General features: G+C 41.9%; 1 protein-coding gene across 3 annotated transcripts in view; it reads right to left on the bottom strand.

Annotated features, from left to right (window-relative positions):
- Positions 1-24,067, bottom strand: part of plxnb1a (plexin b1a) — a 90,045-nt gene that overhangs the window by 60,661 nt on the left and 5,317 nt on the right. For 2 of the 3 annotated variants that reach the window (XM_074642990.1, XM_074642992.1), the window contains exon 2: positions 7,879-7,966. The exons of the other annotated variant lie outside the window; for it this stretch is intronic. The gene's annotated coding sequence lies outside the window, so the exon portion shown is untranslated. The remainder of the gene's footprint in view (positions 1-7,878; positions 7,967-24,067) is intronic. 3 annotated transcript variants of the gene reach the window in all.

The raw sequence follows: 24,067 nt of genomic DNA, 5'->3' as shown, positions 1-24,067 counted from the left end.
TTGATAAGAGTATTAAATACTTGACAAATCTCACTTTAAGATAAAAAAATGTGATATTAATTTGCGATTAACCACGATTAACTATTTTAATCGATTGACAGCCCTGGTTTTTAATATTGAACACTTTGGGGCTTCATATATTCACATCCTGCTAATTTTGAAATCTTTATTATAATTAATTTGTGATACTGGAATATATATATAAATAGACCTGACTTGACTATAGATTGATAATCCCTCTGTATTATAATGCAATGTGGAAATTAATATTTACATTCTTAACTTTATATGGAGTTAAAAAATAAGAGGAGAGTAGCTCTGAGCATCTGACAACAAGGCCTTTGACCTTCTGACCTTGACTAAGAGGGAGAGAGAGAGAGGAGACTACTGATGTCATGGAAATATATGACGAAACTGGAACTGATGCTTGCCGTAATTCTTCAGTTCAACATTCAACAGGCCTGGGGATGAAAGAGCAGTCAGGAAGAGGCAGGCGGTAGACCGACTCCATGAGAGGGAGAGCGAGGAAGAGAGAGAGAATGAGAATGATTGACAATAGCAGCTGAGGCCCGATTTAACTTTTTAACCGGGGACAGGCAAACGTCTGTGGGACCCAAGCGGCCCTGGAGTGCAATAAAATATGGCCACTTAATAAGCATGTCTGTTATAAATCTAAAAATGCATGTTTGAATATAGTGCTGGTTGTGTGCTTTCATTATCTTTTGTGTGTGTGTGTGTGTGTGTGTGTAAGACGGAGCGTGTTAAGTGGCCGGTGGTCAGATCCTTAGAAAGAGCCCCTGTTGACAGGGTTGGAGCTGCAGCAGCAGCGCAGGCAGCAGCCAACAAATCCTGCCACAATTACAGACCTCAGCTCTCTGGACACCCGTAGGAGAGTCAGCCAGACGGCCACACTGAATGACAACGTCAGAAAAAGACGAAGAGTGGATGACGAAGCAAAAAACATAATAAAAATCATAAACTTAAACTTGAACTTGTACAAAACATCTGGAAGTACAGTTGCTTATGTTTGCTTACTGAGCCACGCTAATCCAAGCGGCTGCTGGCTATAGCTTCATATTTAATGGAAAGATATGAGAGGGGTTTTGATCTTCCCATCCAGCCTAACTCTGGGCAGGAAGGCGAATAAACATATTCCACATAAAATGTTGAACAATTCCTTTATTCTGCACCTCCTCATGGCTCTGTTTTCAGGCTTTAGAAAATCGAGCCCGTTACGGGAGACTTTGACCAATCACAGGTCATTTCAGAGAGAGAGAGCGTTCCCATTGGCTGTTTGTGAAGGTTCTCAGTCATCCAGGTCATGGTATCCGAGTAAGGGTTGTATCAGCAGCAACTGGACTTGGTTTAGGTTCTTGAAGACGTTTCACTTCTCATCCGAAAAGCTTCTTCAGTTCTGGCTGAATGGTAGGGGAACCCAGGAATTGTTCCTGCGTTTATTCCTGGGTTCCCCTACCACTCAGCCAGAACTGAAGAAGCTTTTTCGGATGATAAGTGAAACGTCTTCAAGAACCTAGACCCAGTCCAGTTGCTGCTGATTTAACCCTTACTCGGATTCCTATTGGCTGGCTATTCAAAGCAGGCAGCTGTCAATCAATCGCAAACTCCGATCAAACAGTCAAACTAGGCAGCGCTGATTAAATATGAATCAATATTGTTACTGTAATGCCTATTTCTTACATGAAATGTTTTCAGAAACATATTGTAGTGTACTGTTTAGCTGTAAAATGAGAAATAGGCAATACAGTAAGAGAATATTGATTCATATTTGATCAGCGCTGCCTAGTTTGACCGTTTGATCGGAGTTTGCGAGTGATTGACAGCTGCTCAGAGACGGCAAGGCTCCAGCTCGGCTGATTGGTTGTTTTCCTTCGGTCTGACATCGGAGGACACAGAGGGACATTTCTTTTTTCAGATTACCTGTCTCATGCACTACTGTCAGGATATAGCGACCGTTTTATAAAAAATAACTTTTTTTAATTCTCTTTGCTCCAACTTGCCTACTGCTGCTTTAAGCGTCAAACATACCAGGACTTCTACTGATCTGAGCTGCAACTTCTAATGTAAAAGAAACAAATTTTGATTCGACTCGTCAGTGATTGAAGTTTAAAGCCACTATCAAATACACTGAATGTATCCTGTTTGTTTCCAGAGCTATTACCATAGTAAGGAGAAAATAATCTCAAGCGGGCAAACTGAACAGACAAAGGCCTGTGCATTCTGTCTACAGAAAAAAGACAAAGCCAGCTTAAATAGCTTGTCTGTGGCTAGTTCGGAGGGGCCTGGCCATATGCTCGGGCTGAAGCATCACGTCATCGAGGACGCTGGTATGGTCATTGTGTGGCAGAATGCTAAGGAGGTGGCAGTGGGACGTGCATGCGTATTCATGTGTTTGTGGATGGTCAGCATACATTACCACCTACGGCTTGTACAGCCACATCTCCCCTCCAAGTCACACACACACACACATAGACACACACACACACACACACACACACGGCCGCCTCTTCTTTCACAGCACTCAATAGCCGAAGAAAGCCCTTTGTCGTCCTTCGTTGTCGTGACGACGTGCCTGGGTCGAGTGAATAGAGAGTGGAGGTCTAGCTCTCCCGGTCTGTGGGCATTTTAATCAGCTTGTCACACTGTCTGTGGTCTAACAACACTTGTGTGCTCCTCTGTCCCTTGTTACTTGTCACAAATGCTTCTTTTTTTTTCGGGAGTGAGCATATTTTATGATTCTGAGAGCTCTGCGAAACATCAAGCCTGATTTTCTGCTCTATTATTGAATTAGACAGTAGACACTGACAGACTCCAGCCAGAGTATCGTTGCTAATATTCCTGGGCTGAGGGGTAGAAAATCTGGTCTGCTCTCTGCCCAACCTCCAGTTTAATAACTTTCATGGTTATGAAACATGCAGTATGCTTTCTCAAAAGCCCAGAATAAGCCTCAAAGATAAACTCTGTGTATTCCCAGGAGAACTTATTGCTGGGTGTTTGAGTTTGGAACAAGAATCTGAGAACATGATTTGTTTTATTCATGAATGAGCTCGCAGCTCATGACCCCTGGCGAACCTTTGACTCATAACACGCTAAGTGGAGGCCCGTCCTGCGTCCCCCTTCTGTCTCACCCTTCTCAACAAATCCTCTCGCCCGTCTCTCCTTCCTCCTCCCCCTCCCCTCTCCCTCTGTCCACTGTGCCTGGTATCTCAGGCGCCTATCTGGATGCCATGCATTTTCTAAATGTTTAGTCAGGGATTCTTTGCGGCTGTTGTCCCTGCACGCCTGGTAGTGATAAGCGCTGCAGAATTATATCATTACATCATTCCTTAACTAGGAAAATATACTCTAGAGGGTTAGACCTGACCGTGTAACTCTTTAAAGCCTTCCCCTCCAGCCAGCTTTAGTTCTTGTTATTTGGTTCTTTCTCAAACAGAGAACGGGAGTGTGATATAATGGTGCCTTCAAATGAAACTCGTGAGCTTGTGTTTACAACACGGGAAGTCGTGTACACGATATGCTTGCCTTTCAAGTGGTTAAGTCATGAGAACACCGCTGCTAAGCAACGGCCATATTAACGTTACTGTCGCCGTTTAGAAGCCGCAGAGGCTAACAATTGAGCAAGCTAGCAAGCGGATAACATCATGCAGGAAATGCAAAGGTATAATGACAGAAGAGAACAATGAGGCCGTTGGGAATATCAACATTTTCCTCAGACATATTATAAATTACGAAAAATTACAATATATTAACTTATTATGCACTGAAAACTTAACTTCCATGGCCTCCTCCCTTTCTGACAACGTCAAACACGTCACAAGTCGTGACCTCAGAGCTTTCAGAAACTTTCCACTTACGAGGTTGTGAATACCACAATATGGTTCTTATGGGCTCCACTCGTGAACACGGTAAACACGACCCCATTTGAAGGCACCATAATAGTCACATGTAATTCATTACCATGACAACCATATTGCATCGTTTTTCACCCCATGTTTAGATGAATTTAATGTTCATCTGACCACAGATGAGACAAGAATTAGTGCAATACACCGACTCTCTCACTCGCTCTCTTCTTCACCGTCTCTGGCTGTCCTCTGGCTGCTGCTGCACCGAGGAGCCGCACCGCCGCACGCCGGCCACAGCGCACCGGAGGATGGATAAACATGTTGCCGTGATCCGCCGTTTGAAATACAGTTTTGGGATGTTTTGGAGGTGCACCGTCCACCAGCACCGGCCGCTCTTGCCTCAGCTCCCAGCACCGACACCACACCGGGCTGCACTGTGATTCGTTTATTTCTCTAACGGGACTTTTCTCTTGTTTTCTTTCGGGCTGAAAGTTGTGCTCCCCGTCGTTCGGACCTGTTCGAGGCCCGCAAACCTCCGGTATCAGCTGCTTTCCGTTAATTTATCTCCAGCAGGAGGAGACAATAAAGAAGAGAGCGAGTGAGAGAGACAGTCAGTGTGTTTTGTTGATTCTGTTTTGGGGATTTTGTGTAATCTACTGCGCTGATTTCACCCGTTCACCACACACACAAATGCCATAGTGAAAATAAACACACTAAACTAAGGTGGAGGTAAATGTAGATAAAATGAAAACCTTCAGTTAGCTAATGCAACAAGTTGGGCCAGCTAACTACAGCTAACTAGCTAACTAACTAGAAAGACAAACTGACAGATAAACAGGTTTATCAGTTTGCTGCTCAGACACAAACGAGCATGAGTGCACCTGCGCAAGCTTAGGGGATGACGTCTGACCTGCTACTATAGTCATACATCATACTCCCAGTTTAGCAACAACCTTAGTTTTTTTAACTTTGAGCACAAAATTAAGTTATCTATCCAAAAAAAAATTTGGCAAACGGTCTGGCTAATCAATTTAGACAGGAAATGACTCAAATAAATATGAAATATCATAGAAAAGCCAAAATACACTGGAGGTGTCCGGTGTCTGTGCGTGTGTGTGAGTGGGAGAGAGACGCACACAGACGACCAGCTGAGAGAGAGATCTCTCCTCTGGATTGGAAAATGAAAATGCATCACTGACGAATGTTTTAATCTTATTACAAATTAGAAACAGAGTTTGTGAGATCAAAGGTGCAAGATAACATTTATCTCGCCTAAATACTGTAAATAAAAAAATTATTTTCTTAATTTCTCTAATACCGACAGCAGAACTGTTAACGTCGGGGCTTATCAATACTACGGTCTTGAAAAAATGTGTTCCCCCGGGGCTTTGGTACCCGTCCCTACTTATTAGCTTCAAGCATATTGAAGTAGTGTCCATCGGTGTCTGCAGTCAGTTGGGAGTGCTGACCTGAACTTGCTGCCCTAATGGCAGCCTGATGAAAGAGCTGTTGTAGGGTCAGTTCTACTAACACACTGACTGTTCTCTGTCTGTCTGGTGAAAAATCAAATATCAGTGTGGGCGTCTGCAACCTTTAAGGTCTTTTGTGTATGTGGGCCAGCCTTGAATAAACGTTCTAATAACATTTCCATCAGGATTAATATAAAACATGATGGTGACTCTTTCAAAATCAAGACCGTGCTATTGATTTAGTATCTCTCTGTTGCCCGAGACATGTTCTAAAAGCACCTCGCAGCATTTGTTATCTAATCCTTGGTTGTTGGGGGCTACCTGACTGTTAAACCCCCAAGAAAAACAATACAACAACGCTTGGCCTAAATACCTCATTGGCGTGGCCGGTCAACTCGGTGTGCATGCATGCAAAGACTGCCTACTTTCATCCCAGACGTGTTTCATCTGCAGCCAGGGCACCCATGCAGACATAATCCCACTGAATCCCTTAAAAGGGACCAGTGACAGGCGTTCCTAATTCACATTTCATTCCGGATCGCACTCTACAGTCCTACGGGCTCATTGGGTAGCTACTGGCGGGTACTTCCTGGTCCCAGTGTGGTCCTTACATAAGGTAGAAAGGGCTGGTTTAAACAGCTTTAAAAATGATAATGCTTTCATGGACGTTAACACGGGCCAGCTGGGAACGGCTATATAGGTAGAGAGAAACCGTTGATGAAGGAATCATAAAGTACATTTGCTCACAAGTCGAGTGGAACACCGCATTTAGAAAATCATTAGATTCTCCCGATGTCACGGATGTCACTGACGTCACGACGTTGTTGAATCAGAAATGGAGGAAAAATTGCAATCTCTGGGCACCGAGAGCTCTATGACAGTATCTCATATCTGTACAGTGACCTGACTGCAAAAGGAGATTGTAATGAATGAATGATTAAAATAAATATAAAATAAATACTGCCATATTTATGCCTAATTTAGATGACACTATTTTTTTGAGTGTTGATGGAGCAGCCACAATGTTAGCATGACATAGCCCTGATCGATCCAAACTTGTTTGCTGGTCGTCTTGCCGACAGACTTGACAAAACATGAAGTCAGACTTTTTACAAATTGAATTAAATAAAATTAGGGCTGTCAAATTTAACGCGATAACGCTTTAACGCAAATTAGATTCAGCGCCACTAATTTGTTTAATGCATTAACGCAACTTTAGGTTGTAGCGGGTTCAATTTTAAAGGTAGAGTGAAGATCATGACATTATATCAAACTAAAAAAACCTGAGGAATCCATTGGTACCAACCACGTCATTCTAGCCTGTCGGGAAGGAGGCTAAATAACGCTCCCAACTTTCGCTAAAGTTTTGCGGGGAATGGCCATTTTCAAAGGGGTCCCTTGACCTCTGACCTCAAGATATGTGAATGTAAATGGGTTCTATGGGTACCCACGAGTCTCCCCTTTACAGACATGCCCACTTTATGATAATCACATGCAGTTTAGGGCAAGTCATAGTCAAGTCAGCACACTGACACACTGACAGCTGTTGTTGCCTGTTGGGCTGCAGTTTGCCACGTTATGATTTGAGCATATTCTTTTTATGCTAAATGCAGTACCTGTGAGAGTTTCGGGACAATAAATGTCATTGTTTTGTGTTAATTGTTATAAATACATTTGCATAAAGCAGCATATTTACCCACTCCCATGTTGACAAGAGTATTAATTACTTGACAAATCTTCCTTTAAGGTACATTTTGAATGGATAAAAAATGTATTAAATGAATTTGCGATTAATCGCTGTGGACAATCATGCGATTAATCGTGGTTAAATATCTTAATCGATTGACAGCCCTAAATAAAATACACTCTAAGGTAACCACAGATTTTGTAAAACATTACTGGAAATCTATTGAAGTGCAACAATTCAAGTCACATGGTCACTTGATACTTGTCTATCATGTGGCATTTTACTACAAAAAAAACGAAGTATGACTGCTCAGTATGAAGCTTGTCGCGGGATGGAGTTGCACTCCTGTGGAAAATACCCCGCTGGTGAGTGACCAGTGAAACAGTACGAGTACAGCGGAGGCTGAATGAAGACGACAAAATGCTCCAATGATAATATTTTGATCAATTCCTATTTCCACTTTCTGTTTTTTGAGATTCAAAATGACCTCGGCCCGTTTAGCTCCCAAACCGGTGGTTTTAGAGTGGCAGGTGGGAGTGATATATCCTGGCCTTCTGTCAACAAGCCGTGTGACGGACAGCTTCATTAGAAAGAAAATGGACGCCCCCCGGAGACACGCCTTTGTCCCCCCCCTGCCACCACCACCACCCCTTAGCTTCCTGGGATTTGGAGAGAGGACAATCTGAGCAGGTCTTTTAGAGTGGGAGGTCTTCAATTGTCAAATGCTTAATAGACTGTGCTCTCTCCATCTTGCTCAGGAAACACGCATGTGAGAGTCGGCCGTACGCGCAATGAACACACACACACACACACACACACACACACACACACACCTAGTATCCCTAGTCGCAGACATTACCCCTGTATCTGAATCTCTGGCAGAAAATCAAAGATGACTGATGAGTGGAGCCTGGCTGTGTTGAAGGTCTGAGGTGTGCGATTGTGATCTGGGGACAAAGGAATCATTGCCAAAGGTTAAGCATGCGATAAAACCCTCAGGGAGGGTAAGGGAGAGGATTCTAGATGTCATTAATCACATGGACTTGCTCTTTTCATTCAGTTGTCATCTTTTTTCTTTCAATCAATAAAGCAACAATGTCATGTCGGTGTGATGTGGGCATCAGCTGTAGTAATATTTACTGTGGTAAAATCCACCTGGAGGTCAAGTTACATTAAAGCAGCAGTAGGTTGAGCAAATATGATTAAAAAAAGGTTATTTTTATAAAACGGTCGCTATATCCTGACAGTACTCCATGAGACAGGTAATCTGAAAACAATCATGTGCTTCTGTGTCCTCCAGTGCTCCTAACGGCATCTACAAGATTTCACAGACCGGAGGAAAACAAGCAGTCAGAGCTGATCTGAGGTCTGCTGTTCATCTGCCGTCTATGAAAGCCGGCTGTCAAACACTCGCGAACTCCGACCAAACGGTCAAACTAGGAACGAAGAACACATCAAACGGGACCTGTCTACAACGCACAGAAACGCTGAGGTTATCCTCCAGTTTACAGTTCATATGAAAGCGAGGGGCTTCATTAGGACCATACTGCAGTGCCAAAGAAAAAAACTACGTCAAAAGTACCCCCCGCGATAAAATGAGAAAAAGCGGGGAATCCGCTGACATAAGAGACACATGCCCCTTTTACGACACACTGGACAGTATTTTGTGTGGAAGCGCCTGTGCCGGCACTGAAAATGTCATTGAAGGGGGAAAGCATTGACCAGCAGTGATGAAGGAAGGAACTATAGTGTGAACAGAGAGAAGACTGAGGGTCCATCAGAGCTGAAGTGGACCAGAAACAGAACTGAGTCCTCCTTTTTGGTCCACTTTAAGAGGACTGAGTTTGGTCCGTTTAAAAAGTTCTAGATGTGAAACACCCTAAATCAACCACATACGACGTGCTACGTTACGAGACGGCCACGCTGCCACCGCCGACTGCGTCTTCAAGAGGGTGTGTGGCTATAAATGAGTAAATCTAGACAAACGCCAACCAAACGGCTCCACAAAGCATTGAGAGGTCTTTGTTCGAGAAGGGGCACGGGCACGGACCCAACACTAATATGGCTAATGGCTTAGGGAACCCCAACTGCTTCTTTAATTGAAGCCGGCTCTCCTATGTCCAGTGGGGAGAGAGAGGCAAGGGCGAGATAAGAAACAGCGAAAGAGAGAGAGAGAGAGAGAGAGAGAGAGAGATTGGGGAGAGGGCAACGAGTAAGGTTTAACTCTGATCTTGAAAGGCAAGGAGGGGCTGTGAGGGGGATGCAGAAGGTGTGTGTGTGTGTGTGTGTGGGGTGGGGTGGGGTGGGTGTTGGGAGGTAGCCAATCAGGATTTCCCCAGAGGTCTCAGGACACCTGGGATCATCAATGATTGATCAAACTCGAGGGTTTAACCAAGGGAGAGGTGGGTAAAAAAAACAAGAGACTGAGGGGGCAAGAAATACAAAGGAGTGTGTGTGTGTGTGTGTGTGCGTGTTTGTCTGTGTGTGTGTGTGTGATAATGAGAAAGAAAAAGCGAGAGGGGAAGCAAAGTCGAACAAGAGAAAAAAGCAGAAATGGACAGAAAAAAAACATAAAATTGACCAAAGAGAAACAACGAACCACCCCGAAAACAGACGAGTGTATAAACGGACAGATTCAGTTGACTGTATCTGAAACTGAGAGAGGGCCGCTGTGGAAGCAAACATCCCGATCAAAGCTCTGCAGAGACCCTGCTGCCTGCCCACATGGTTTTGGCTGTGCTCAGACCAGCGAAAGACAAACAGAATCTCAAAACCGATCCACACGGACTGGAACATAATTCTTAGGTACACACACACCAGTGCTCTCACAGTGACATGCTGCCATCTTTAAAGGGAAATGTCATTATTTAAACCACCGATTTTAGATGCTTTACTTATCAACATGGGAGTGGGTAAATATGCTGCTTTATGCAAATGTATTTATAACAATTAATACAAAACAATGACATGTACTGCATTTATCATAAAAAAATATGCTCAAATCATAACATGGTAAACTGCAGCCCAACAGACAACAACAGCTGTCAGTGTGTCAGTGTGCTGACTTGACTATGACTTGCCCCAAAACTGCATGTGATTATCATAAAGTGGGCATGTCTGTAAAGGGGAGACTCGTGGGTACCCATAGAACCCATTTACATTCACATATCTGGAGGTCAGATGTCAAGGGACCCCTTTGAAAATGGCCATGTCAGTTTTTCCTCACCAAAATTTAGCATAAGTTTGGAGCGTTATTTAGCCTAAGCTAGTATAACATGATTGGTACCGATGGATTCCTTAGGTTTTCTATTTTCATATGATACCAGTATCTCACATTAGCTGTAGAACTTGCGAAATTAGTGGCGTTAAAATGAACTTGCATTAACTTTAACAGCCCTAATTACTGCAAATTTTGTTGGCAAATTTTGTTTCTCTCCTACCCAACTAATCATCACACAACCCCTCAGATTCATCTTGTGACCCTTTGAAGGGGGCCTGAACCCTAGTTTGGGAGCCACTGTGCCAAACTACCAAACAGTAAGTAAAGTAGTTAAAAGTAGCTCCACTTCAATCAGCTACAACAATTAAATACTGCTCACACACTGATGCATCTGTATTATATAACAATTTAATGTAATATATTATAATATTTCAGTCACAGGGGGCAATTTTCTGTAGAACCACTACTTTTAATTTTGATATCTGTGAAATCTTGCAGATGCCATTAGGACATTAGGACATTAGGACATTAGGACCCCGTACGACACAGAGTCACATGATATTTTTCAGATTACCTGTCTCATGCACTACTGTCAGGATATAGTGACCGTTTTATAAAAATAACTTTTTTCAATCATATTTGCTCCATTTCTACCCACTGTAGCTTTAACCTGCTGTAAAGCTGACTATTCATCAGTGAACAAGGATGTTCATACCACTTTCAGTTAGGGCTGTGTAATGACAAGAATCTGGCGATACGATACGTATCATGATACAGGTGTTACGATTCAATATATTGCAATTTTTTAAATCTAATTTTAGGAAAACTGTCATAGTATAAAGAACACACCGCCACATGCATAAAATCAGAGTAAAATAAAATGTACTTTTTTATGCAATCAGAACAGTGGGATCTGCTTTTACATTTATCACAGTCCCTGTAACATCAGACATCATGGCACTACTTTAAAGGGCACATACACTGAGAGGACGCAAATGAAATAGTGTTGATTGAGTTAGTCTTTGCATGTAAACCTTTAATTATAAATCAAATGTGTATTTGAGAATTGATACAGTATCACAAAACATAATCTCGCGTTCAGGGCTTGAGTTTAAGGACGTCCCGGCGTCTCGGGGGCCGAAAAAAAATACAATCGGGGAGGATGAAAATTAATTTTGGGACGAGAGTTGAAAGAAAAATACTCCTTACATTAGAATGAACGGCGATGAAAATGACTGCATGTTTTGTGCAGCACACCGTTATTACTTTATAAATTATTTTATACAAAATTTACAAAATCAAAACAAACATGCAAATTATAGATAAAAAACAAACAAACAATAAAATTACTTTTTAAAATAAGTCTTGGATAAATAATAAATTCATGAAAAAAAATAAACCACTTGATGATTAACTAATGATAATGTAGAAAAAAAAAGTACCAATACAGAAAAGACAGCAAGTCAGGCCTGCAAATTGGACCAGGAAGTGGTTCTTCAATGCATTGCACAATTGGGTACTGGAATGGGTGATAGCAGTATCAGGGAATAGCTTTACCTTTCAAGAATTCTTCATCACGGCATTTCCTTTTAATTTGATTTGTTTATACATTGTAATGAAGACAGATTATGCACTGTAATAGATTTACCTCTGTTCTTATTCTTTCAAACCCTCAACATGGTGAAACATGTTTTGGGTTTTTTGATTGCTTGCTTTTGGGAGAAAAGCAGATTGGCTTCGAGGGGTTGCCTGGCATTGTTGCTGAATCTTTGAATAAAGACTTGAATCCACTCCCCATGTCAGGCCTGCTGCTTAGAAATGCATTATTAATGAGAATAGTCTGACTGATGCTTGGGATTAATTACAGTAGCTTTGAAAGCAGCCACCCCCTCACCCACACCCCGTTTTTTTTATTTGCTCAACACAACCAAGCCGACAATATTCTCATTCAACATCAAAATTAAAGTGTGTATGAGGTTTGCACACTTTAAAGTCTTGATGCTGAAGACACCCTAACAGACGTTACTGTCCGGGTAAATCATTTCTACTCCACACTCCAGCAACAGATGCACCGTGCTGTTGTCACCTGCTTGGTCACACAGAGAAAAAGCTAAAAGGCTAAGAGCTTCTTCTTTATCGCCCCAAATTTGAATCCTCTTTGTCAATAGACTCGTTTACAAGTGCAGCTGGCTAATGCAGCGCAACCAACACGTGTTGCTCCTTTTAATGAAAGACTTCTCTTATATCACTTATTCGAGTGCTTCGTGCATTCATGAATGATTGAAGCACATCGCGTCATTTAAAGGACCAGTGTGTAACATCTGGAAGGCATCTAGCAGTGAGGTTGACGGGGGGTTAACTCCAGAGCGAGTAACGTTATCGACTTCGGCCAGAGGTTTGTCCGTTCTGGGCTTCAGTAGGAACATGGCAGCCGGCACCGTGGAGGGAGGACCCGCTCCCTCTGTATATTAGAGCTGTCAATCGATTAAAATATTTAGTTGCAATGAATCGCATGATTGTCCATAGTTAATCGCGATTAATCGCAAATTAATCGCACAATTTTTGTCTGTTCAAAATGTACCTTAAATGGAAATTTGCCAAGTATTTAATACTCTTATCAACATGGGAGTGGGTAAATATGCTGCTTTATGCAAATGTATGTATATATTTATTATTGGAAATCAATTAACAACACAAAACAATGACAAATATTGTCCAGAAACCCTCACAGGTACTGCATTTAGCATAAAAAACATAACATGGCAAACTGCAGCCCAACAGGCAACAACAGCTGTCAGTGTGTCAGTGTGCTGACTTGACTATGACTTGAATAAAACTGCATGTGATTATCATATAGTGGGCATGTCTGTAAAGGGGAGACTCGTGGGTACCCATAGAACCCATTTTCATTCACATATCTTGAGGTCAGAGGTCAAGAGACCCCTTTGAAAATGGCCATGACAGTTTTTCCTCGCCAAAATGTAGCCCAAGTTTGGACCGTTATTTAACCTCCTTCGCGACGAGCTAGTATGACGAGGTTGGTACCAATGGATTCCTTAGGTTTTTGTAGTTTAATATCTTAGCAGGATCTTCACTCTAGCTTTAAAATTGAGCTACACTACAACCTCCGTAAGATCGTTTGCATTAATGTGTTAAAGAAATTAGAGGCGTTAAAATTAATTTGCGTTTATTATTATGGACTTTGAGCAGCTTTATGGTTATTTGAATTAAATTACATTATACTTTTATATGCTGCTATAAGCCCTATATGGTTCTCAGCTAAATCTTAAAAAAGGAAGAAAGAAAATTCATAAACTGGGTTATCTGACAACCGCAAACCATTCCTCAATATATTTAAAGCACATATGTAAAATCTACAGAGCCCTGGTGTTTTAAAAAATTATTTAACCTTTTTTTTTTTTTTTAAATGACGATATATTTATGACCTGTTTTTAAATATTTATATCTTCCGTAGTAATGGATGTTCTTTAAGTAAGATGCCATTACTTTTTTTTTTTCGATCCATAATTCTCAACCCACATTCATCTTGCTGACATGATTGCGGCACAATTTTTCTCGCTAATCTTGCAAAAACCGAGGTCTCAACAATAGCTGAATGAGCGGGTGATCACCATGTGAATGTGGCAGATCCTCCATCCTCCTCATTCATCAATCCGACGCACACATGCACGAAAAAAAAAAAAAAATGGTCATTGTCGCTCACCGTGGGTTGTTGTTGGTTTCAATTAGTGGACCGCAACATCTGACACCGGGCCACACGAGTCTTTATTGATTGGCCGAAGCTATAGAAATGTATGTGTCAAGGGCAACTGGGGTCAAACTGTGGACCCTGGAAAGAGAAACGACGTGAAGAATGACAGGAGGGAGGGACAGAGGGAGGAGAGAGAGAGAGGCAGACGGACATGGCCTAAAGTATCCAGACATGCCTCTGTAAGAAGCGGGGGGGAGAGGAAGATCCCATTTAGATGGGACACAAAGACTGAAGGCCACGTTGGGTGTGTGTGTGTGTGGAGGGCAGGGTCTGAAATGAACTTTCCTCACTGCCTGCCACATTTTTTTTTGTCTGCCGCTCACACAAATCTCTGTGCTAAATGAAGGAATTACATTTTATATCTGTTGTCATTCAATGTTCGATATATTTTACATAAAAAACATTACATACATGGTGAATTACAGTGATGGAATTACACCGTGGCTTCCGGGAGAGCCCTATTTTTCGGGGGTGGGATGGTACTGTACACGGTACTGTACTTTGCTACTGTCATCTATTGTGGTTGTTTGCATAAAAACACACAATTCAAATGATTATGATTATTTAAATATTTTCTTTGATTAAAAGCAAGCTGCTCAGAGCTAGTGTTAGGAAGTTAAACAGGTCATAATTCTCTCTCTAATATCTATTTATATTGCTGTGAAAACCTTCAAACAACTGGATCTATTCGAGTTTCTCGCCAAAAACTTAATTTTTACGAGACATTACACGACATTTGAACACATCGTGACAACGTTGTAACTTACCTTCGCCCTTGAATGCCTCGTAAAAAATAACTCCGTTAACGTTCGTAATCTCCGTTATTTATCCAAGCAGGACTGTGCTGCCAACCGGCTGCTTAAAGGTAACGTTACTAACTCTCCTCCTGCTGATTTCAACACAGCTTTTGTTGTTCTCAGTGTAGCATTATCAGGGACAAAATAAGGTGCGTCCTTCAGGTTCAGTAACAGTACATGATACAGCTTGCCTTTGCGTCATTGTGCATGTGTGACTGTTGGAAAGCATCAATACGGAAGAATCGATAGTCACAGAGGTGTGAGATTCCAAGGAATTGGACAAGTAAAAACCCGTTTTTAACGGGAAAACAATTCTCTTTTCCCATCCCTACTGCTGCCAAAGTGGCCGATGGCCTGACGATTTCACCTGTCACTGCCAACGATTTACCCGCATTTGGCGGGTGGCGGGTGCTAATTTCAGACCCTATGAGGTGTAGGATAAACTGCTATGTGAAAACCAGACATTCAAAGTAATGACATTTTTGTAAAGTGATTCTCAAAAGATTTTTTTTAGGTTAGTCAAGGGTTAAAGTTAATGTTTGTTTAGGATCAGGAATGAAAGCCGGTGCAAAAGTGTGTGTGTGTGTGTGTGTGAGCCTGGTAGGGGGTGAATCAGCAGCTGGACAAGCAGACTTGATCCGACTACTGTTCAACTAATGGACACCACTGACGGCCTGGAGCACACACACACACACACACACGCACACACACACACACACACACACACACACACACACACACACACACAATAACAACAACTTCTGGTCTGTTTCTCATATTGCATTCACCCACTTTCATGTGAGAGCATGATGTTACAATAATAAGCACGATGCCTAGCTTGTGGGCTGGACCTGGTGGGAGGTATCATTTTGTTTAAACACAGAACAACGGCCGGTTGGGGGGTGGGGGGGGGGGGGGTTGCCACCTGGAGATGGACGCACAGTGAGCAGCTGCCATCTGTCCAATGAAACCAATGCCACTGTGTAGTCAAGTTCAGTAAAAATAAATGTCTCTACGGCAACGAACTTGGGAGAAACTGCATGGCTCCGTCCAAAGGGAACAAAATCTCCATACCAACAAAGAGCAATATCACGTCAGTGTAATTAGTGGGGATGTTAATAATTAACCGGTTGACCGTTAACCGACATTACGAATTTTAACCGATTAATGCTAACAGTTAAACGGTTAAAAGATTTTTTTTTTTTTTAAAAAAAGCTAAAAAGCTGAGCAAAACTCAGATGAGCGGCTTGTCACTTAAAGGAAAATAGCTGGTCCACCTTAACAGCCCACCTTAAGAGAGTCTGAGCAGGAGTTGCAAGAAACAGGAAGTTGGCTTGGAGGAGTTGTAGCATTTATTCACTGACAAATAAACTGTACACACACTGCTACTGCTACGTTCACAGCTATAACGCCACCGACTCCCCACACTCCCCGCCACACACACATGGTCAGACAATCTCTGGCAACCTTGCAGCTAAACCAAATAATGCAGTGGAGACTTATTGGGACAATCATGAAGCGTCATGGCTGTTACAGTAACTCTCCCTGACGGGTGAACTGGGGACTCAGTTGTCTGTTGTGCTCATACACTGCAGCTGGTGATAAATGATGGACTTAACCTGGCTTTTCGTTGCAGCTGGGCGACTTGTTAGGCACTAAAAATAGCACCGCTGCATGCGACACGCTAATCTTGTCGGTTAACGATTAATAATCAGTTAACAAGGGTCGGTTATCGGTTAGAAAAAAAATTCTAAATTAGCATCCCAACCAATTAGTGAGCTTCAGAGGTGCTCGTGAGGGGATTTTGTTACCTTTGGACAGAGCCAGGCGAGCTGTTTCCCATGTTTCCAGTCTGTACGCCATGCTAAGCTAAGCTAAGCTAAGCTAAGCTAAGCTAAGCTAAAGGGTTGCTGGTATTGGCTTTGTATTTAGCATACAGATATGAGCGTGGTATCTAACTCTCAGCCAGAAAGTGAGAGTATTTCCCAAAATGTGGAACTTTTCCTTTTTCTCCATTGGGGGAAAACACTTTGATGTAATATTCTCAATGTAATCTGGATGCATTTGGAGTTTTGTATATATTAATATCCTAAAATCAACAGAAATAAAAAAAAATCAATAAGTAGAATATCTTAACTTAACTTTTCACCGTGTCATCATCGTGGTTCGACAATATCTTTTTTAAGATTTTATGATTTTATGTATATATATTGGCATGGCAACTTATAAGGTCAGAGTTCAGTACTGTAGTTTCTAGTACATTTCTCTCACTAGCAGCCGTCTTTAAAGCCCCTCATTTTATTTTGATGTTAACAATGCAGCTAAATTAAATTTAAAAAAAAAAAATGTATGTGTGAAAAGTATCATTTGGTCAAAAAAATAAGATTTTGTATATGGGCCCCCAAAAAAGCTAGAACCGGCCCTGCTAGCTGGTGCGTCTTAAAGTTGGAGGAGCTGCTGGACAAGATGCTCCTGTCACGGGGAGAAACGCAGCATGTTGCCACGGACAAAATGTGATGGAGAGATCTCACTGCGGCCTTAATACCCGTAGGAGATAAAGAGGAGTAAGTATAGTTAAGGTTAACATCAGTAACATGATTTGAGCTGTTGCAGAGTTTTGACTCCTCTTAGTTAACGTAACGTTATCGTTCCAGAAGGTTCCTGAAATCGGTTGCATTTCCTTTCATACATTGTCTAATCTGTGTTATTCTGCTGCAGCGGTTGAAGTAATGCTGAAACACGTGAAGATGGAATGGGACAAAGTATATCGTCAAAATCATACAGGCCGAATGAGTCGTTTCGACCGACGTCAGAACACAGAAATGTCAAACTGTCGCACATTCAGGAGGACTATAAAGATCTGGTTACTGTGTTTGTGTCATTTCCTCCTGTTCCCTCACTGTGTGGTCAGCTGTGCTGTAACCACTGTGAAAATCTATACTCCCCTTCTACACCCAGACACACTGTACTCTGTTTGGTTAGCCTCCCCCCCCCCAGACTGCTGGACCTCTCCTTCTGTTACATCCGGAAAATCTAAACAAAGCACTGAACATTAATGTCCTACTTTTCTTTAAACAGGAAATAATATTTCTGCTGAACCTAATTTATATTTCATTAGAAGGTGACGGAGCTGTTGATCAGTACCAATGCATTAACATCCAAACTAAAGCTACCCCCTCTTAGTTGATTAGTCGACCATTCTGGTCTTAGTCGACTTAAGATTTCTTCAGTCGATTAGTCATTTTCTAATGCTTTTTTCATGCTGAATGACTTATTTACAAGAAATGTATGAGCACATCTCTGGTAAACACAAGATTTAAAGTGGTGCTTTGTGTGATTACTTGAGGAGAGACGTAATTTTAGAGATCTGTCGATTCAATCAACGAATCGGTTAGTCGTCAAAATCATATTAGTGTTAGTCGACTAAGAATTTCTTTGATCGAGGACAGCCCTAGTCTAAATCACCCACTGATACCCCTTTTCCACCAACATGGAATGGGTTCTGTTTCGATTTGTGCAACTAATTTTGAACCGTTCGGAGCATATATTACTACAGGAATGAGACTTTTTTTATTTTTTTACTTCTGGCGATTGCATTCATGCTTTAAAAATCATAAAAGTGGTGTTCATTTGTGGAGATCATCTTGCTGAACAGAACATGTAAGTATCATAAACATGTGTTTGCCACTGAGCTTATTTACTGCAATAATCCAAAACCCGATGGAAAAATCCCTTTGGCTTTTTGTCGAGGGAACCCAGGGCGATGCTAACTTCCTTGTTCGCCTAAAAAAATACGTCATCCCTGGAGCACTCTATTTCGACCAAAATTAAATTCGGAACCCGATAGGTTGTCTCCCAGCTGGAACCAAGAAATAGCAGGTTTTCCTTGACATGAAGTGTGAACCGTAACGACATCAGTGGGCATAGCATATTCTACAGGTTAGAAAGAGACGATGGAGGAAGGTAACAATGGAGAAGCCAAGTGAGAAATTGTCGGGAAAAAGAGCGTGCAGTGTTCTAACTAATAGTTGGTACAAACAAATATCTGTAATGACAGAACAAAAGCTCGCAGGTAATCACTGCTCTCCACTATCTTGCTACTGCCGTTTACTTCCTTTGCGCATTGTGCAACGCCATCCGTTGATGACGCATCCCTGATTACAATGTTTCCGCTCAAAACTGGTGGAAAAGCGGTCTGGTTCGCTCGGATACCTTTGCGTGGCAGTTTCTCGGATAGTTCAGTTACAGTTGTTTTCATCTTAAAAAAGAGGGTAAAGTTAACTGTATTGGTTTCCTGTGCAAATTAATAAGTCTTTGTACTTGTAGAGTGAGCCAGCCCATTGCTGTTGTTTAGTGTTTCAAAAAAAGGATTGGTGAACCAGCATTAGACGCAAAAATGTTGTCACTAATCAATTCCAGGAACAGTTCAGTCAAATCCAGCATAGAAAACAATTTCCACAGGGGTTCTAGGTTACTCATGTCAATAATCTTGGCTTTAACAAGCACGCATGTTTTTTATTGTGGCTCGCTGCCAACTGGATCACAGAAATGAGGCAGACTTTTCGACTGCCGTGGTCAAACCGGTCAAAACAAACCATCTAAATGATTTCCTCCTCTTTCTAGCTGCAGCTGGGGCAAACACACACAGAATCATGGTTTTATCTGCTGCACTCTGCCTACGGGCCAAGGTCCTTTACTAAATTATACCGTTCAGCACAGAACAGTATCCCTCTCCTCTCATCTAATAAAAACAGCGAGTGAGCAGCCACTCAAAAAAGGCTCGGAATAGTTTGGCAGAAAAGCATCTATACGTCAATTTCCGTGAGCCGGAGAGCAGGGTAATTTAAAGCCACTTTTCAGGTTCAATACCAACCTTCCGGATAAATCTCACATAGAATGAGTTCAGCATTTCCCGTTGATCGACTGTTTAGCAGTAAGTGGAATGCCAACATGTATAGTGCAACTCAACACAGTGTATTAGGAAGACAGTGAGGACTTTTCCAATTACATAATTTTATATGGTTAAGAAAGGGTGACTGTTTATTGATTAGCTGTGATTGATTCTATAGCTCTCATTCTCGTACAGTAGGAATTACACAACAACATTTCTAAAATCGTACAGTGCATGCCCAGCTTCAGTTGACAAAGAATTCCTTTGGTGGAGGACAGCCCTAGTACACAGATGTTTCTATTCATAAGAAAAAGCAGAAATAGAGCCAATTACTTTCAATAGACTCTATTGAGAAAAGGGGGCACTGAAAGGATAACAAGTATGGCTTCATGGTTTAAGTCCTACACTGCAGGGTTTCTGCAGTAATCATTAGAAACTTGAAACCCAAGTGGTGAGTATGACAGTCAATAGGTGTGTGCTGACAAGTAGTCAATTATCACTGCCAGCCAGTCATGTAGTGACAAATCTGTAACTTACATACTCTAACAAAACCACTCTGGGTCATAAGCTCATCCTGAACTATGTCAACGGCCTGGTGATCACATCAGCATTAGACGGCAACATTTTGCATCAAAATTGTCACGATTAGTGGATTCGTTTGCAGGGGCAACGTAAATCTGCACTAAAGGCTTTGTGTCAAGTTAAACTATGGTGATCTTTGATCTGTGAATTTAGGCCGTTGAACAATAGCAAGCAGTCTTCACAATACTGTCCTTTGAGGGAACGGGGAGCCGGAGAGTCCACAGTGACTATAAGTTGAGAACTAAAGTCATGCACTTTAAATAGATATCAGTGCATCAGAGGAGTATCATTGGTACTCTGTTGATGGCATGGACTGTAAGAAGTGGACGAAGTCACCGTTACATCACCCATTGATTTGTGGACTACGGTTTTGAAGCCTCGAGTTCATCACTTTGGCTATTGCCATCTTGGTTTTTGGCCGTCATGATCTTGTTTTTTTGGAACCAGAAGTGACACGAGAGGGTGAAGCTAAGTACAACCGAGGGCTAAATATGACATTTCTTTGGCAACCAAAATGTTACAATTAACATTCATGAACTGAAACCACATTGTGAAACGGTTTAAAGTACTAAAACGAAAAGACGAACAACACCCAGACCGGACAACACCGTGGTGGCAACCTGTCAATCACAAGGTAGCCACGCCCTAAAGCTTCCCCTGCTTTAAGGTCTATTTGACTCTACAAGGGACCATAATTTACTAAATGAAACATCATGCAGCATTTAAGAAGACTTGAAACTAGCGATTGAGACCATAAACTCCTGTTTACAATGTTTACTGATGTAATAAATCAAGTGAGAAGTACTTTGCATTGGCGTTACTTTTCAGAACTGAAGGTTGCCGCCTCGTAAAACCTTGCATGTTTGTTCATTGAGATATGTTTTTTTTATGTCGGTTCTTGCATCCTACGGTTTGATGGTGGACAAATGCAGATAACAGTATTATCTTAAATAAATTCAAATAAAAATTATATATATATATATATATATATAATAAATAAATTGATTTTGGCATAACAAAAAGTACCTAGACATTGGTTTGCATGTAATGCTTTTAAATTAACCAGTAGCCAGCGTTATCCGCCCTAGACAGTGAGTGGACTTCATACTGGGTGGCCGGCAGACTCGCCCTGGAGGTATTATGGTTTAATCTTCAACCTTATTACTTTCCCCTTAGCTTTTCATTAATCAGGGGGAGACTTAAGAGGATTTTACTTCAACTAACATCACAACATAAAAATCTGAAGTACTGAGTGCAGCTGATTCCACAGTGTAAACAATACAAGAGTCCTCTTAATATATAAGTAACTTTAAAGAAGTGAGAAAGAAGCCGAGTAGATCAATTCAATATAGTAGGCTGATAGAATGAAAGTAATGTCCTACACTGGAAGTAGTAGAGCTACAACTAATATCTTCGAGGTTACATCATCAGCAAATATGCAGCACAAGAAGAAATGAAAGTGGATAGTGTAATTCACAGCGACAATGTCAAATAGTAAAAATAGAAAAAAAAAAATTTTTTACTGTAGAATCCTTCCAATAGTCATGGGTCACGAAACAACATTAATATAAGTGACTGTTTAACACTGACAAAGTAAATGCAGACAACATGGTTTTGCAGATAATTAATGGGCTAATCAAGAGTTCCGGACAGATAGAACCCTCTCTCTTGAGTAGCCTAAGGGGATTTAACCCATCCTGTCTATCAGGATCTAATCTGACACCATCAAAATCCCCTTCCCTGCTGATAAACCTCAGGATGAGCCCCTGCAGACAATAAGAGAAGAAAAAGCTGACTTAGCAGTAGCCTCTGGACCTGCTTTCTGTGTGTATAAACAAGTAAATCCCAAATCCATTAACTCGATCGACAGCGAAGTAAAGCAGTTGAGTCGGGTTTGTTTTGATCAATCGATTCCTAGAATGTTATCTTGACAAGTGTGCAAATGATTATTGATCATCCATTGACATCCACTGGAGATTCTCGGTCCTTGTTAGCAGGAGTAATTATTTCAAGGCTGGTCTTGAAAACTAACAATGAAACAAATCACACGTCAGTGGGGGGTGTTACTTTCGGGCTTACATTTCGGGGCATTCGTGACAGTTGCCTGTACCACCTAAGCCGCAGCCCACACCAGAAACTCCAACAGACAAATGCGGAGGCATTTCTTCAAGAAAGGGAATGCTCCACCTGTGAGTCAGTCGGATCACTAGCATAGCTCTACTGGGTCAAAAGGCAACTGTCCAGGGGGCCTGTGGCTGGGTGTCAGGGGGGGAAAGAGGGTTTATGTTTCTGGCTACAGGCAACTGGGCCCACATATGTAATATGTATGCAGCCTAGGCAGTAAGGGCTCAAATGTAGACAGAATGGGAACTCCTATTCAAATTAACAAATGGTTGGTCATTTGGTTAGCACGTACAGGCTCACCAATCAGTCAGCCAATGCAAGGTCATCAGTGATCATTTTGTTTACTTCCATTGTAGTAGAAGTTATGACTGTCATCAAGCAAAAATCCGCAGTCTGAATCTGTCCCAAAAAAAACCTGAATGACTAGTTGATATGTTAATAACCAGTTCAGTGTAGTGCACTCAAGTGTTTCAGTTCCCATAGCAGCGGCATCAATTCACTGAACTTTCAGTGTAAAATCTGCTTGGAACTTGTCAGTCATTGTGAAACATCACATTGAACATGAAATATTGCAGCTTCCACATTAACAAGATCAAGACTCCATTCCAGGTATCTTAGGTGTTGCAATGACTTACCCCGACTACACAAAAGGAACATCTACTGTATACATTCTGATTCTATAGTGGACAGGGCCTGAGGCAGCTGGGGGTGTAAGGTTTTGTCTATAGGCTGGGCAGCGAACCCGTTCTCGCTCCCAACTCGTCAAACACCGCCGTTTGGTAAGCGCCCCTCCGCATTGGAAACTGACGCACGGAGGCACCCTTTAGCAACAGTATGTGAGAGAATGTAAAATCCACCCGCGGCGTTATTAAAGTGACGTAGCATTAATAGCGCAAGAGTCCGTTGAGGGCGGGCGGGAGCGGTGTTGGATGGGTAAAAAAAAACACAAGACTTTCAACCAGGAGACCGGTGTTTCGCGTCCCGTGTGAAACTAAAAGCAACGTTGACTCATTTTGTCACGTCAGTCACATGACTCGTTGGTATCGTGAGTCCCGTGAGTCATGTGACTCAGTAGCCACGCGATTCGTTTAGTATCGTCAGCTCTGTGAGTCACGTGAGTCGCTGGTCAACGAAGCTTATCTTAAATAAACTTGAACTACATACCCCCAAGTGACCTTAGTACCTTTAAACACATCAAGCAACTGTTAACTATCAGGAACTACTTTGTGGATCCAAAGATATGCATCTGGTCTCATGAGTGAGATGTGTCATGATAAATGTGTGTATGATTCTCATGTCAAAGGTCCACTCATCCTGTACCTCTGTTTTAGAGTGTGTTTGTACAGTAGGATGAGAGGATGGAGGGGGTTTCTATTTAATTACAGTGGATAGAAGCTTGCTGCTAATGAAAAGAAATATTTATTAAACTGGGATCCAATCTACTCAGCAGATAGCAGGCATGTCTGAACCAGGGTCAGCCATTTGTGAAGCATTTCGGATTCGCACAATGCCGTTCATTATCCTTATCTTCTCAGGGATGCCTGTGGCTTTAGTGGTGCCCCAGCAAGTGTTCTCTGCAGAATCTCCAGTCCCACACCCCATTACAGCATAAACTCAGCCCACACACACACACACACACACACACACACACACACAAAAGAA

Source organism: Sebastes fasciatus, chromosome 8 (genome assembly GCF_043250625.1).
Source record: "Sebastes fasciatus isolate fSebFas1 chromosome 8, fSebFas1.pri, whole genome shotgun sequence".
NCBI lineage: Eukaryota > Metazoa > Chordata > Actinopteri > Perciformes > Sebastidae > Sebastes > Sebastes fasciatus.
This window is presented reverse-complemented; position numbering and strand designations above follow the sequence as displayed.